The following is a 13,148-nucleotide window of genomic DNA, read 5'->3' as shown; positions in this document are numbered from 1 at the left end:
GGAACAGATGGAATAATCCTTGCAGAAACGAATCAAAAGACTCAAGCTTCTCAAGGTATGTGGATCGAATGGTGACACAAGAGGCTGCGGAAAGGCTTCTTGATACTCCTAGGCTTAGATCGGATATGACACACCTCTCTAAAGCCCTTGGGCGTTGGATATTACACACCAACAGACTGGATATTACACACCAGACACTCACTCACGACAAGAGAGAAAAGAACCAAAAGGTTTTGATAAAAGATTGCTTAATGATAAAAGAAGATGGCTACAAGCTTATATAGAGAAGGCTGGAACAGGCTCCACTTCTCGAATTCATTAAAGGGAACAGGCTCCCTTGGTAATCTAAAAACAAGACTAAGACTTATTCAAATTTTAAAAGAGTTTTCGAAAACTAAATAACATATAAGCATAGCTTAAAATATAAGATAAGGTCTTCATGTGGACAGACCAAGATCAATCATCTAGGAGATAGGAGAAGTAAACTTGTGGCCTCGTTAAAAACCTTCCTTTGGAAAACCCAGTGGGACAAAACCAAAGGTTAGGAAAAGAGCACACACAAGCTACTTGCCTAGATGATGATCAGCTTGAAGGTGGAGTAGCTTGAATGATGGTTAAGGTGTCTTGGATGATCAAGCTTCGGCCAAGACTAATGTATTCTTCTTGTTTCCAAATGTTCTTCAAGGTTGCATCCTCAGCTACAAGCTCTTCAGGTTCAGGTTCATGCTTCCAGTCCTTGGTGCTTTCCATGATCATATCATCCCCTCCCTCTTCAAAAAGATTTGTCCTCAAATCTGTGTTACCTGCAATAGAAGGGACCAAGTCAGTAACATCAGAGTTTATAATCAGATTACACTTACCTTGCAAGCCTCTTTGATCGGCATTGTCGCTGACTGGTTCTATTAGGTAGAAGGGACTTATCCATTTGGCTTTCCTCACTCCTGAGGCATTACTTAAACCTGATACATTGAAACAAGACAAGTTAACACAAGCAAAATCATCATAGAGTAAGAGTCTTATCCCAAAGTTGTCTTTTCTCGGTTTTGGCTTGTATGCTGCATCTGGAGGTGCTTCTTTGATGAGGATGAAGCAAGTGACGTCCTGATGTCTCTCCTGGCTTAGATCAGGTGGCTTGAAACGTTTGTCTTCCTCACGCTTGTTCTTTCTCTTTGCATGCTTCAAAGCTTCCATATAATCTGCACATGACTCTTTTGGCAAAAACAAGTGCATTATATCTGTGTAATCAATAAAAGAACTCTTGAAAACATGATTAGTTACCTTAGCATGCTCACCTGGTCGCCATAGATAGGATTGAGATGTTCTAAACTCAGGAAAGTTCAGACAAAGCAAACACAGAATCACCCGTCTTGTAGAACCCATAACTCTTTCATTTGATAAGCTTTGAACATGATTCCAGTTCGACGTGAGACCCTGATGAGTGTAGTTTCCATTGCAGTTGAGTTTGTTGCTTAATTCCTTCTGATTGCTGAGATATGATCCTCGGACTGCTCCTATGTCAAAGTTGGCGGCTAGACAGCTTCCAAGATTTGATTGTTGCATATCCAACTTAGCCAAGGATCCATTCTTGATACTCTGATCATTACTATAGCCTCTCTTTTCGGAAATTCTAGCACTCAAAACTGTTTGTCCTGTACCAATAGAAAGCAAATCAGGTTTCATGCGTTTCTTTGAGTCTAGATAATTACCTCGGGTTTGTTTATTTGAAGTTTGATGTAGACTGAGTCCATCTGGTGGTTTCTCCTTGATTTGGGAAGAAAACATGAGTCCTCCTCCTGCTCCAGTAATCACTTCACCATTTTCTCTAATGAAATCTCCATCTCCACTCTTGATTTGACAATCTCTGAAATGGTATTGAAGCTTCTGAAAATCTGGTGGCTTCCACACCTTGACATGATCAAGAAGCAAGGCATTTTGATCAGCTTCCAACTCCTTATTACCCAAGCTGGTTCTAGCACGAGCAGAGCACTCTCCAAGGATGATAAGTGTGCTGTCATATGCTCCAGGTTTCCACAAGTAGATCTGTAACCTTCCAGCCCAATCTGATATAAGCAGCTCACAGAATTTGGCTAAACCGATATGTTTTGCGGAATTGACAATATCTTGATGATCAGGTGGCCATTTGCTGCGTTTTCCGGTTTGTTGGATCCAGGAAAGAGTGGGTAACATTCTCCAATTGGTTTCGTAGTGAAACTCTTGCTGAGCTGAGACGTGCATCCCTTTAGCTTCAGAGGGTAAAAGATCACCAAAATCAATTGTTGTTGCTGCCGATTTCTTCTCAATCACTATGGGATTGTTCCTGTGATTCCACAACTCTCCTCCAGGCTTAAATACAACATGTTCCATGCCCAGTTCGTGTCTTGAAAGCTCTACTGCTCTGGTCTTGTTCCAGACAAAGGGATTGAACAGAAAAATACCCAAAAATGTCTTTTGGAAATCACACGGGTCAAAGACAATCAGTTGTCTCTTTTTGCAAGCTGTCTGTGGTTCCCTGGGTGTCTCTTCTGGTACTATGGCTTGTTTGAAAGGAACCATGACGTTCTGAACAGGCTGCTCATCTTTCTGAATGGCAGCTGATGATTCTTTGGCTTGACCTCCTTGAATAGATGTAGCTGATACCGGCTCTGCTGAATTAAGTTCTGAGACTGAAGTGAGTAACTCCTGGTTCTGTTCTTCTAAGGATGGACGTGTAGTGTGGGTCTCCCTGAATTGTTTCTCCACATCCATAATCACTTGAGACAGCTTCTTTATGTCCTCCTCACAGAACCACCTCGTTGTCTTGCTAGGTAAACCAATAACACCGGTTGATCTTGATCTGATCCTGGCTTGTTGTTCCTGGACTGAGTTTGCAGAGCATGGCTTTGTTTCAGACTGTTTTCGAAGCACTTCCTTGTGGTACTGTCTTGGAACATACTTATGACGCATCAAAGCCCTTAATTTAAGCCAGGTTGCAACAGGTTCTTTTCCATAGTGTCTCCTAGACGACACCAGTTGCTTCCACCAGCTTGAAGCATAACCACAAAACTCAGCAGTGGCTAGTTGAACCTTCTTTACTTCAGCATAGCTTTGATAGTCGAAAATCAACTCCATCTTCTCTTCCCATTCCACATATGCAGCAGGATCAGCGTTGCCATGGAAAGGAGGGATTTTTAGCTTTTGATCAGCAAATTTATCTCTGTGACTGCCTCTGCCTTCATGCTCACGTCTTTGTCTCCTCTCGCTGCGCCTAGACTCATGGTTCTTACCAGTAGCTCGTGGGCATTCCTGTCGAAGCTCTTCCATCTTAGCCTTCATCATCTTGCCCATGGTTTGATTTAGATGATTGGTCATGGATTTAATCAATAGCTTTTCTTCCTTGTTGAATTCTCCTTTTTGATCTCCTGCCATGGTACCTGATTCAAGAGAAAGACTAAGGCAGTAAGTAGTTCCAACAAATCAGATCACAAAAATATTGGATTTAGACAACAATCAGACAGATCAGATCGTGAACACAAATCAAAAACAATCAGGTTGATAATCAGGAACAGTTTGATAATCAGAAACAAACAGAAGCAACAGAAAGAAACGATCAATCATAAACCAAACAGAAACTAATCAATAAACTTCAATCGACAGATCCAAAACAGATTCAAATTTAACACAAATCAGAAACAGATCAAGCAAACAAATCAGTGGCTTTCTGATCAAGGATGTGAAGAGGCTGAAACCCAAAACGTGATCAAAGTATTTAGTACGATCAGGTCTCAACAACAAACACACAAATCGTCTTCTACAAACACCAAACAGGTTCAGATTAAAACAAATCAGTAACTTTCTCACAAAGAATCCGAACAGTCTAGTTTTAGAAACAAGATCAATGAACTTTATTTCGATAGATTTCTACACAAGAAACACAGATCAACACGAAATCAAAGAGTATATGAAGAGACTTCAACAGATTTGTGATCAAAACACTTAGATCTAACAGATTTCAAGTTTAAATAAGTAGATCTAATCAAACTCGAAGAGAATATGAACAGATCAAAACGTGAACAGAAAGAAATCAAAACACTTCCCTTCCAGAGTTGCTCTGATACCACTTGATGAAATCCTAGGATGATGCTCTGGAACAGATGGAATAATCCTTGCAGAAACGAATCAAAAGACTCAAGCTTCTCAAGGTATGTGGATCGAATGGTGACACAAGAGGCTGCGGAAAGGCTTCTTGATACTCCTAGGCTTAGATCGGATATGACACACCTCTCTAAAGCCCTTGGGCGTTGGATATTACACACCAACAGACTGGATATTACACACCAGACACTCACTCACGACAAGAGAGAAAAGAACCAAAAGGTTTTGATAAAAGATTGCTTAATGATAAAAGAAGATGGCTACAAGCTTATATAGAGAAGGCTGGAACAGGCTCCACTTCTCGAATTCATTAAAGGGAACAGGCTCCCTTGGTAATCTAAAAACAAGACTAAGACTTATTCAAATTTTAAAAGAGTTTTCGAAAACTAAATAACATATAAGCATAGCTTAAAATATAAGATAAGGTCTTCATGTGGACAGACCAAGATCAATCATCTAGGAGATAGGAGAAGTAAACTTGTGGCCTCGTTAAAAACCTTCCTTTGGAAAACCCAGTGGGACAAAACCAAAGGTTAGGAAAAGAGCACACACAAGCTACTTGCCTAGATGATGATCAGCTTGAAGGTGGAGTAGCTTGAATGATGGTTAAGGTGTCTTGGATGATCAAGCTTCGGCCAAGACTAATGTATTCTTCTTGTTTCCAAATGTTCTTCAAGGTTGCATCCTCAGCTACAAGCTCTTCAGGTTCAGGTTCATGCTTCCAGTCCTTGGTGCTTTCCATGATCATATCACTTAGAGAAGAGACTTAGTATCAAGAACAGACTTTCAACGAACAGGAAGGAGAAGGGTTTCCCCCCTTTCTCACTTAGTGTTTACAATCACATATACAAGGCTTTTATATGCCTTTACATTACACTCATAAACCCTACATCCTAAGGTTGTAAATAAATGATAGAATGGATGGCTAGGATGAGAGTAGACTGGTCTTGATGCTAGCTGGAAAGTGTGGTCGTGCCTTGACTGAATGGAAGGTGGGATTGATCCATTTTGAATGAAAGGCTAAGATGGACTTGTATGGAAAGGTGGCTGGAAAGGTAAAGTGCTTTTCTCTTTCCAGCCTGTCTCTTGGATCACTCTGATCCTAAGGGATATTCCCTTTGTTTCCTGTAGCTCCCAACGGTCCTCATAGCCAAGATAAACACGCCCAGACTTTGCACTTCTTCAACATTGCTTAACCGGATGTGTGGGCGAGATGATTGGCAGTACGTTCGATGGTACGGACCTCCTGTCCGTACCACTTGCCCTATATTTGCCCAACACTCTTCCTCACTTCTTTGGTCGATCCACCATCTTCTTTGGTTCGTCCTTGGCCGTACCAGTCCGTACAAGGCCGCCCTATAATTGCACCTTGGACCATCTTCTCTCTAACTCCTCCAAAGCCTTCCCATGATCAGTCTAAGTCTTCCCTAGACTTAACTTCACCAGATAACTACTTCAGAACACTTCTGAAGCTTGATTGAACTCTTCTTGACATCTTCTAGAGCTTGCCCTATTATTGTACAAGCTCCATCTTCTCTTCAGTTCAACACAAAGCACATAGAAGTAGACTGCCACAAGGTGAGACAAGCAGTAGAGCAACAAGTAATCCTCCCATGTTACACAAGAAGTGAGGATCAGCTGGCTGACATCTTCACCAAGGCAGCCAGCAGCAAAGTTTGTGAGTCCATCCTTTCAAGGCTTGGACTCATAAACATTCCATTTCAATGATCCCCTCACCATGGAGTATTCTACTCTTTTTCCTTTGCTTGGTTTTTATCCCAAGTGGTTTTTCCAAGTAAAGGTTTTAATGAGGGAATACTTCATGCCTTTCCAAGCTTGACACTCACCACTGTCAAGCTTGAGGGGGAGTGTTGACATGAAGACATTCATAGTATAAACAAGAAGTAGAGATCAAGAGAAGCATGCTTGATGAGGAATTAAGTGGTGCATCCGTACAAGAGTGTACGGATATCTCTCCCTTGACCTAGCTTGGATATCAAGGCAAGTAATGGTAAGGCATTGACATAAGATCACGTGTAAGAGCATCCTAAGTCCCTGGAGTTGTTTAATATAAAGAAGGTGACCGTTGGAAGCTAAGGAACAAAGCAAGATCACATGTGAGGTTAAGGAAGAGAGAGATTGGCGAGAGGTCACTATCACCTCACCTGTCCGAGCTCAGCTTGTCTTATTTGTCTCCATTGTTTATAGTTTCTTGTTTGTCTTAGTATAGCAACTTGTAGTCTATATTAAGGATGTAACCAGGCACAAAATGAATCAAGAAAATGAGTTCCTCTTCTCTTTAGTCTTATGCGATTCACTTCCTCTCTCTCTCTCTCACAATACTCTTCACCTTCTTCATAATTCTCATAATGACTTAAACAAATCTCATAAACTTTCACATCCAAACTCCTTGTCCAGCCGTCCCACTTAGATACCTCAGTATCCTATCAACCATCTTCCAATGATGAACCTTTGGCGCCTGCATATGTTGACTCACTTGATTCACCGCAAAGCATATATCTGGCCTAGTAATGGTCAAGTAGATCAGCTTGCCAACCATCTTCCTGTATAGCTTAGAATCCTCAAACAGCTGCTTCTCTTCAACCTCCCCCTCACGCAGAACCTTATATCCCTCCTCTAGGGGTGTCTTGGCTATCTTTCCTCCAAGCACATCAGTCTCCTTCAACATATCCATAGTATACTTCCTTTGAGACATAAACAAACCCTCTTTTGATCTGCATATCTCAATGCCCAGAAAATACATCATCTCTCCCAAATCCTTGATGTCAAACACAGATTTAAGAAACTCCTTAGTAACTTGAATCCCTGCCTTATCACTCCCTGTGATAATCAGGTCATCCACATACACTAGAATCACAATGATCCCTGAAGGTCCTGTCAAGGTGAAGAGAGTGTGATCTAATTCAGACTTCCTAAAACCTCTCCCATTGAGTGTTGTACTCAGCTTCCTGTACCAAGCTCTAGGTGATTGTTTCAGCCCATATATTGCCTTCTTCAACCTCAAAACATTCCCTGGCTTTACTAGATGCTCAAGACCAGGAAGCGGATGCATGTATACTTCATCTTCAAGTTCACCTTACAGGAAAGCATTCTTCACATCCATTTGCCACAAATCCCACTCCAAGTTTGTTGCAATGGACAACACAATCCGAACTGTGTGCAGCTTAGCTACTGGTGCAAAGGTATCAATGCAATCCTCTCCATAGGTCTGTGTAAATCCTCTTGCAACCAATCTGGTCTTCTTCCTATCAATCTGTCCATTTGCTAGATACTTGATTGTGAAGATCCATCTACTAGATACAGCCTTCTTTCCCTTAGGCAGCTCACTCTCATACCATGTATCATTTTTGATCATAGCACCTGCTTCAGCTTCCACTGATTCTTTCCATTCCTTGTCTAACATAGCTTCTTCATAAGTCCTTGGTACATAACTCTCATCCAGACTAATCATAAAGGCATAATGCTCCTCTAGAAACTCAGCAAAGGAACACACGGCTTGAGAAGGATGCTCCACAGCCTGGGCATTGTAGTACACTCTCGTGTTTACCCAGTTGGAAGGATCCCTCTTTATCCTTGTGCTCCTCCTCAAAGCTTGAACTTGATCTTCAGTTTGCACACTAGCCGGCTCCACTTGCTCTTCTTCTGAACTGGCTGGTCTGACTTGTTCTTCTCTACTAGACTGAACCTCATCCACTTCTCCACTAGACTGAACCTCATCCACTTCTCCACTAGACTGAACATTGTTCTCAACTTCTTGTGATGTATCTTGATCATGAAGACCTGAATCCTCTTGGTTTTGCTCTTGCTCACCAGATTCAGTTCCATTCCCCCTCTCATGATCAAGAGGAGTTGTTCTTCCAGCTCCACCAGTCTGATTGGAAGGCTCTCTCCTTCCGGGTTCCTGATCCTGGGATAACCCTATCCCGAGCTTCTCCAACAACACTCTCAGTATTGTTGCCTTATCAGATGGAGCTTGAGACAAATCCTTCAGATTTTCCCACTACTTTTCTTCATAATAACCTTTTGTTTCAACAAACTTCACTTCTCTAGATACCATCACCCTCCTTGCTTCAGGATCATAGCACTTGTACCCTTTTTGAGTGATAGAGTAACCAATGAACATAGCCTTAGTACTCTTTGCCTCCAGCTTGTTTCTCTGCTCTCCTGGAACCATGACATAGCACACACACCCAAAGACACGTAGGTGATCAATGACAGGTTTGCTCTTGTTCAACACTTCAAATGGAGACAGATTCTTCAATATCTTGGTTGGAACCCGGTTGATGAGATAGCAAGCAGTCTGCACAGCATCACTCCAAAAACGTTTTGGGACATTTGCATGAAACATCATCGATCTAGCAACCTCCATCAAGTGCCTGTTCTTCCTCTCAGCTACACCATTCTGCTGTGGTGTATAAGGGCAGCTAGTCTGATGCACAATCCCATGCTTGGCTAGATGACTCTTGAAGGCATTGCTGATGTATTCACCTCCATTATCTGATCTCAGTACCTTCACAGTAGCATTGTATTGATTAGATACATATGCTTGGAAGTTCATAAATGCTTCTAGCACCCTATCTTTAGATGGAAGCAATGTAAGCCAAGTATACTTAGACTTCTCATCAATGAATGTCACAAAGTACTTCTGGCTATCTCTAGACAAACAAGGAGCAGTCCACACATCTGAATGAACTAGATCAAAGCAATGCTCATAAGTAGTTTCTGATGTTGGAAAAACAGTCCTACAATGCTTTCCTAATATGCATGCTTCACACTCCAAGTGATTAAATGACATATTAGGAAGTATCAATTCAATAGGACGAGCATGAGGATGTCCCAATCTAGCATGCCAAGTAATACTATCAATCTTCTCATAAGTACTACTCAAACACATAGAATCAAAGGGTTTAGAGATCTTAGCCAATTGGAGCTGGTATAGATTATTCTTGCTGTCTCCTCTCCCAATGACCTTTCCAGTCTTCAAATCTTGGAACTCAACATCATCTGGCCTGAATAATACTTGACAGCCAAGATCAATCGTGGCTTTCCTCACAGATAGTATATTTGAAGCAAACTGTGGCATGTAGAAGGCATCTGAGTCTTTATCAAATAGCTTGAGCTTTCCAACTCCTTCTATTGGAATCCTATCACCATTAGCTATCATCACACCCCCAGTAGCTTTCTTTACATCACTCATTAAGCTTCTGTCACTAATCATGTGATGACTTGCTCCAGAATCAACAATGATGGGTTTGTTGGATGTGGATGCTTTGGCAGGAGCACCTTGTCTCCGGGTCGTAGCCAAAGCATACACATACTTGACAAACTCATCCCATTCCTCCTTTGTGACAGGCTCATCAGCTCCGTTGGTCTCTAGCTTCCTCATAACCCCACTGCTCTCTACAGATTCTCCAATGTAAGCTGAGTACAAGCATTCTCCTACTTGCATACTCTCCTTGATATCCTTCCTCCATAATCTGCTCATCATGACCCACATCTTAGAAAGTTTTCTCAACTTTCCCTTCTTGCAGCTTGTACCTCTCTTCCATCTATCTGCCTTATTGTTTATCTCCCACACATCACACATGTGTTCAACCAGCTCACATATCTCTCCTATAAGAAAGCCAAAGATCACATTTTGCTTCCTCCTTCCTTGACACCAACTCGGACTTGCTGTATGAGTTTTCACCATACTCAACTCTGATTCTACTTCTCTCAGCCTCCCCACAAGCTGATACAACTCGTTCTTCCCTTGTCTTAGACTATAGATCACGCCCTTGGCTTCATGAACCTCCAACCTTGCTGTCTGGCCTTCTTCAGCAGCTACCTCCTTTAAAGATTCCACCTTTACTTGAATCTCCTCCAACCTTGCTGTCTGACCTTCTTCAGCAGCTACCTCCCTTAAAGGTTCCACCTTTACTTGAATCTCCTCCAAACTTGCTGTCTGATCTTTCTCAGCAGCTCTCACCTTTAAAAGTTCTTCCTTTTCATGATTACTCCAAATCCCACAGCTTTCAAAAGCTGTCTTTATCCAGCTTGACCAAGCACACTCGTTTTCTCTCTCTTTCTTCTCTTCACTTCTTGATCTTGTCTCCTCCACCATGCTTAACTCGTTTGAATCCATCAGAAACTCTCCACAGACTCAATTTGATCTCAAGTACACCAAAAAGCACCAAGAACACATCAAGAACACCAAGAACACCTCAAGAACACCTCAAGAAACTCAGATTACGAAAATCATAATCAAACACACTCTCCCCTTTGCGCAACCTGGCTCTGATGTTAAGATGAGGAGGAGTTATGAAGAGTTGAAGTTACTTGGGTGGAGAAAGTTACCACAGCAAATATTAGTTACTGTGGTAAAAAGGGTTAAAAGGAAGTTACCTTGGTGAAAGGAGTTACTTGAGAGTGAAATGGGTAAAGGGGGAACTTACCATGAAGAGGAGAGTGTGCGCTGAGGTTGATAAGGTTGTGGATAAGGTGGAGAGCCTTGACAGGCTGTGACAGGCTGGAAAGGCAAAGCATCTTAGTCCAAGATGCCTCACACACGATCACACTCTCATTGGCTGAGTTTGAAATGAGGAGCCTCTTCCCTTGACTTCACATGCTTAGAATAGTGATCAAAATGGAAACCCTTGTATCTGATCTCTCTATATATATTGTAACCTCATCATTAATAAAATCAAGCAAGTTATGAGTCTCTCTTAGTCTCTCTCTAGTTTTCTCTTTAGACTCTTAATCTCATTTCATACTTTAATCTTCTCCAAATCTCTTCTAATCTTTCCTAAACACTCAGATTACTCTACACATCACTAAAAGTGATATGGTATCAGAGCCAGGTTAGTGAGAGCCTGAGGTCGTGTGAGATTCTTTGAAGTTTCAAGGTTGAAGCTTTGAAGAAACTCTTGTGTGTTCTTGTGTGGTTGAGAGTTTCTGGGTACTTTTCAAGTTCAAGACTGGTTGTGGTGTATCATCTGAAGCTGTGTGGGTTGAAGATCGAGGCTGTGAAGGTTTCTACAAGTCATTCAACTCAAGATAAAGTTTCTGAAGCTTAGAGAGTTCATCATTCAACATGGAGAGTGGGATGAACATGAACATGAAGGTGGCTGTGTGCTTCAAGGGAACCAACTACTTGGTGTGGTCTCGGATGGTGAGAACCACGGTGGGAAGCAAGGGGCTGTGGAAGCATATCACCCCCGGAGAAGCTCCAAAACTCATCACTCAAGGAGAGGATGATTGTGAGGCTGCAAGCAACGCGGCTGAGAAGTGGCATCAAGAGGACATGCTGGTGATGTCAGTGCTTCACGCGTCTCTTGAGCCAGCAATCTTAGATGCCTACAGCTACTGTGAGTCTGCTAAGGAGCTGTGGGACACACTGAAGAAGGTGTATGGGAATACATCAAACTTGAGCAGGGTGTTTGAGGTGAAGCAAGCAATCAACAACCTGGTACAAGAGGATATGGAATTCACTAAGCACCTTGGGAGATTCAGATCACTATGGTCCGAGATGGAGATGTTAAGGCCAAGCACTACAGATGCAGATGAGCTCAACAAGAGGAGAGAGCAAGACAAGGTCTTTGGTCTACTCCTCACCCTAAACCCGGCGTACAATGGTCTCATCCAGCACCTGCTTAGGGAAGACACTCTACCTGATCTTGAGGATGTGTGTGCGCGGATTCAGAAGGAGCAAGGCTCCATTGGGCTATTTGCAAAGAAAGGAGACCTTTCCCTTGCAAGCCAAGCAACTCAAGAGGAGGGGAGTGAAGCTCCGCAAGCAAACAAGGCTGCTGCGCATGGGAAGTTTGAGGAGAGGAGGTTCAATGGGAACTGTGATCACTGTAAGAAGCATGGCCACAAGAAGAGTCAATGCTGGATCTATGAGATTAAGAGATCCTTAGAGTAATCAGAATAGAGAGAGTGTTTAAGGAGTGATTAAGAGAAGTTTGTGAAAGATTAAGTAACTAGAGTGAATCGTTTAGAGTCTAAGAGAGAACCATAGTCTAAGAGATTAGAGAGACTCAAACTGCATGATCTTATTAATGAGTGAGGTTACATATTTATATGGAAAGCATTAGGGTTTACAAGAGGCGAGATGGGCACTATTGAAGCATGTAGAGTCAAGGTTGCTTTCCGGATGATTGGATGGTAAGGCTCACACGCTTTGCCTCTTTACAGCCTGTTCCAGCCTGGCACGCTTTTCCCTTATCCACTCAACGGTCTGATCCCTTCTCCTTAAGTCCCCAAGGTAACATTCCCTTGTTACCGTTTCACTTGGTCGAGTTGGGTAAGTTTTGGTCGAGACCTTTGGTACGGACGGTACGGCCATGTACGGCCTTGTACGGACGTCCGTACCATTCACCCCCAAACTCCCTAAGCTTCTCCATCTCTTCTCCTCTTCAACTCCTCTTCTCTCCATACCAATATAATCAACTCAACTCAACACTCCCCCTCAAGCTTAGCTTTGTGAAAGCCTAAGCTTGGAAAGCTACAAGATCTTCCTCATTAAAAACCTCACCAAAGAAAACCCAATGGGATAAAACTTTGATGAGGGAAAAAGAGTAAAGACCTTGCAGCTAAGGGGATTAGCTCCTTCTCTTCCCAAGATCAATGAGGCCCAACCTGGTGTGAATGGACTCCATTGTCTTCTGTCTTGCAGCCTTGGTAAACACGTCCGCTAACTGATCTTCACTCCTTGTGTAGCATGGCAAGATGACTCCTAAGATGATCATCTGCCTCACCTTGTGACAGTCAACTTCAATGTGCTTGGTTCTCTCATGGAACACCGAGTTGGAGGCAATGTGAATGGCGGCTTGGTTGTCACAATGCATGGTCATTGGCGTGGCTTGATCAATCTCCAAATGCTTCAAGATGCCTTTGATCCATACTAACTCGTTGGTGAGCTTCAGCATAGCTCTATACTCAGCTTCTGCACTTGAGCAAGACACCACCTTCTGCTTCTTACTCTTCCAAGTCACCAAGTTGCCTCCAATGAATGT

The sequence above is a fragment of the Brassica rapa genome, unplaced genomic scaffold (genome assembly GCF_000309985.2).
Source record: "Brassica rapa cultivar Chiifu-401-42 unplaced genomic scaffold, CAAS_Brap_v3.01 Scaffold0574, whole genome shotgun sequence".
In the NCBI taxonomy this organism is placed as follows: domain Eukaryota; kingdom Viridiplantae; phylum Streptophyta; class Magnoliopsida; order Brassicales; family Brassicaceae; genus Brassica; species Brassica rapa.
Note: the sequence above shows the minus strand (reverse complement) of the source record.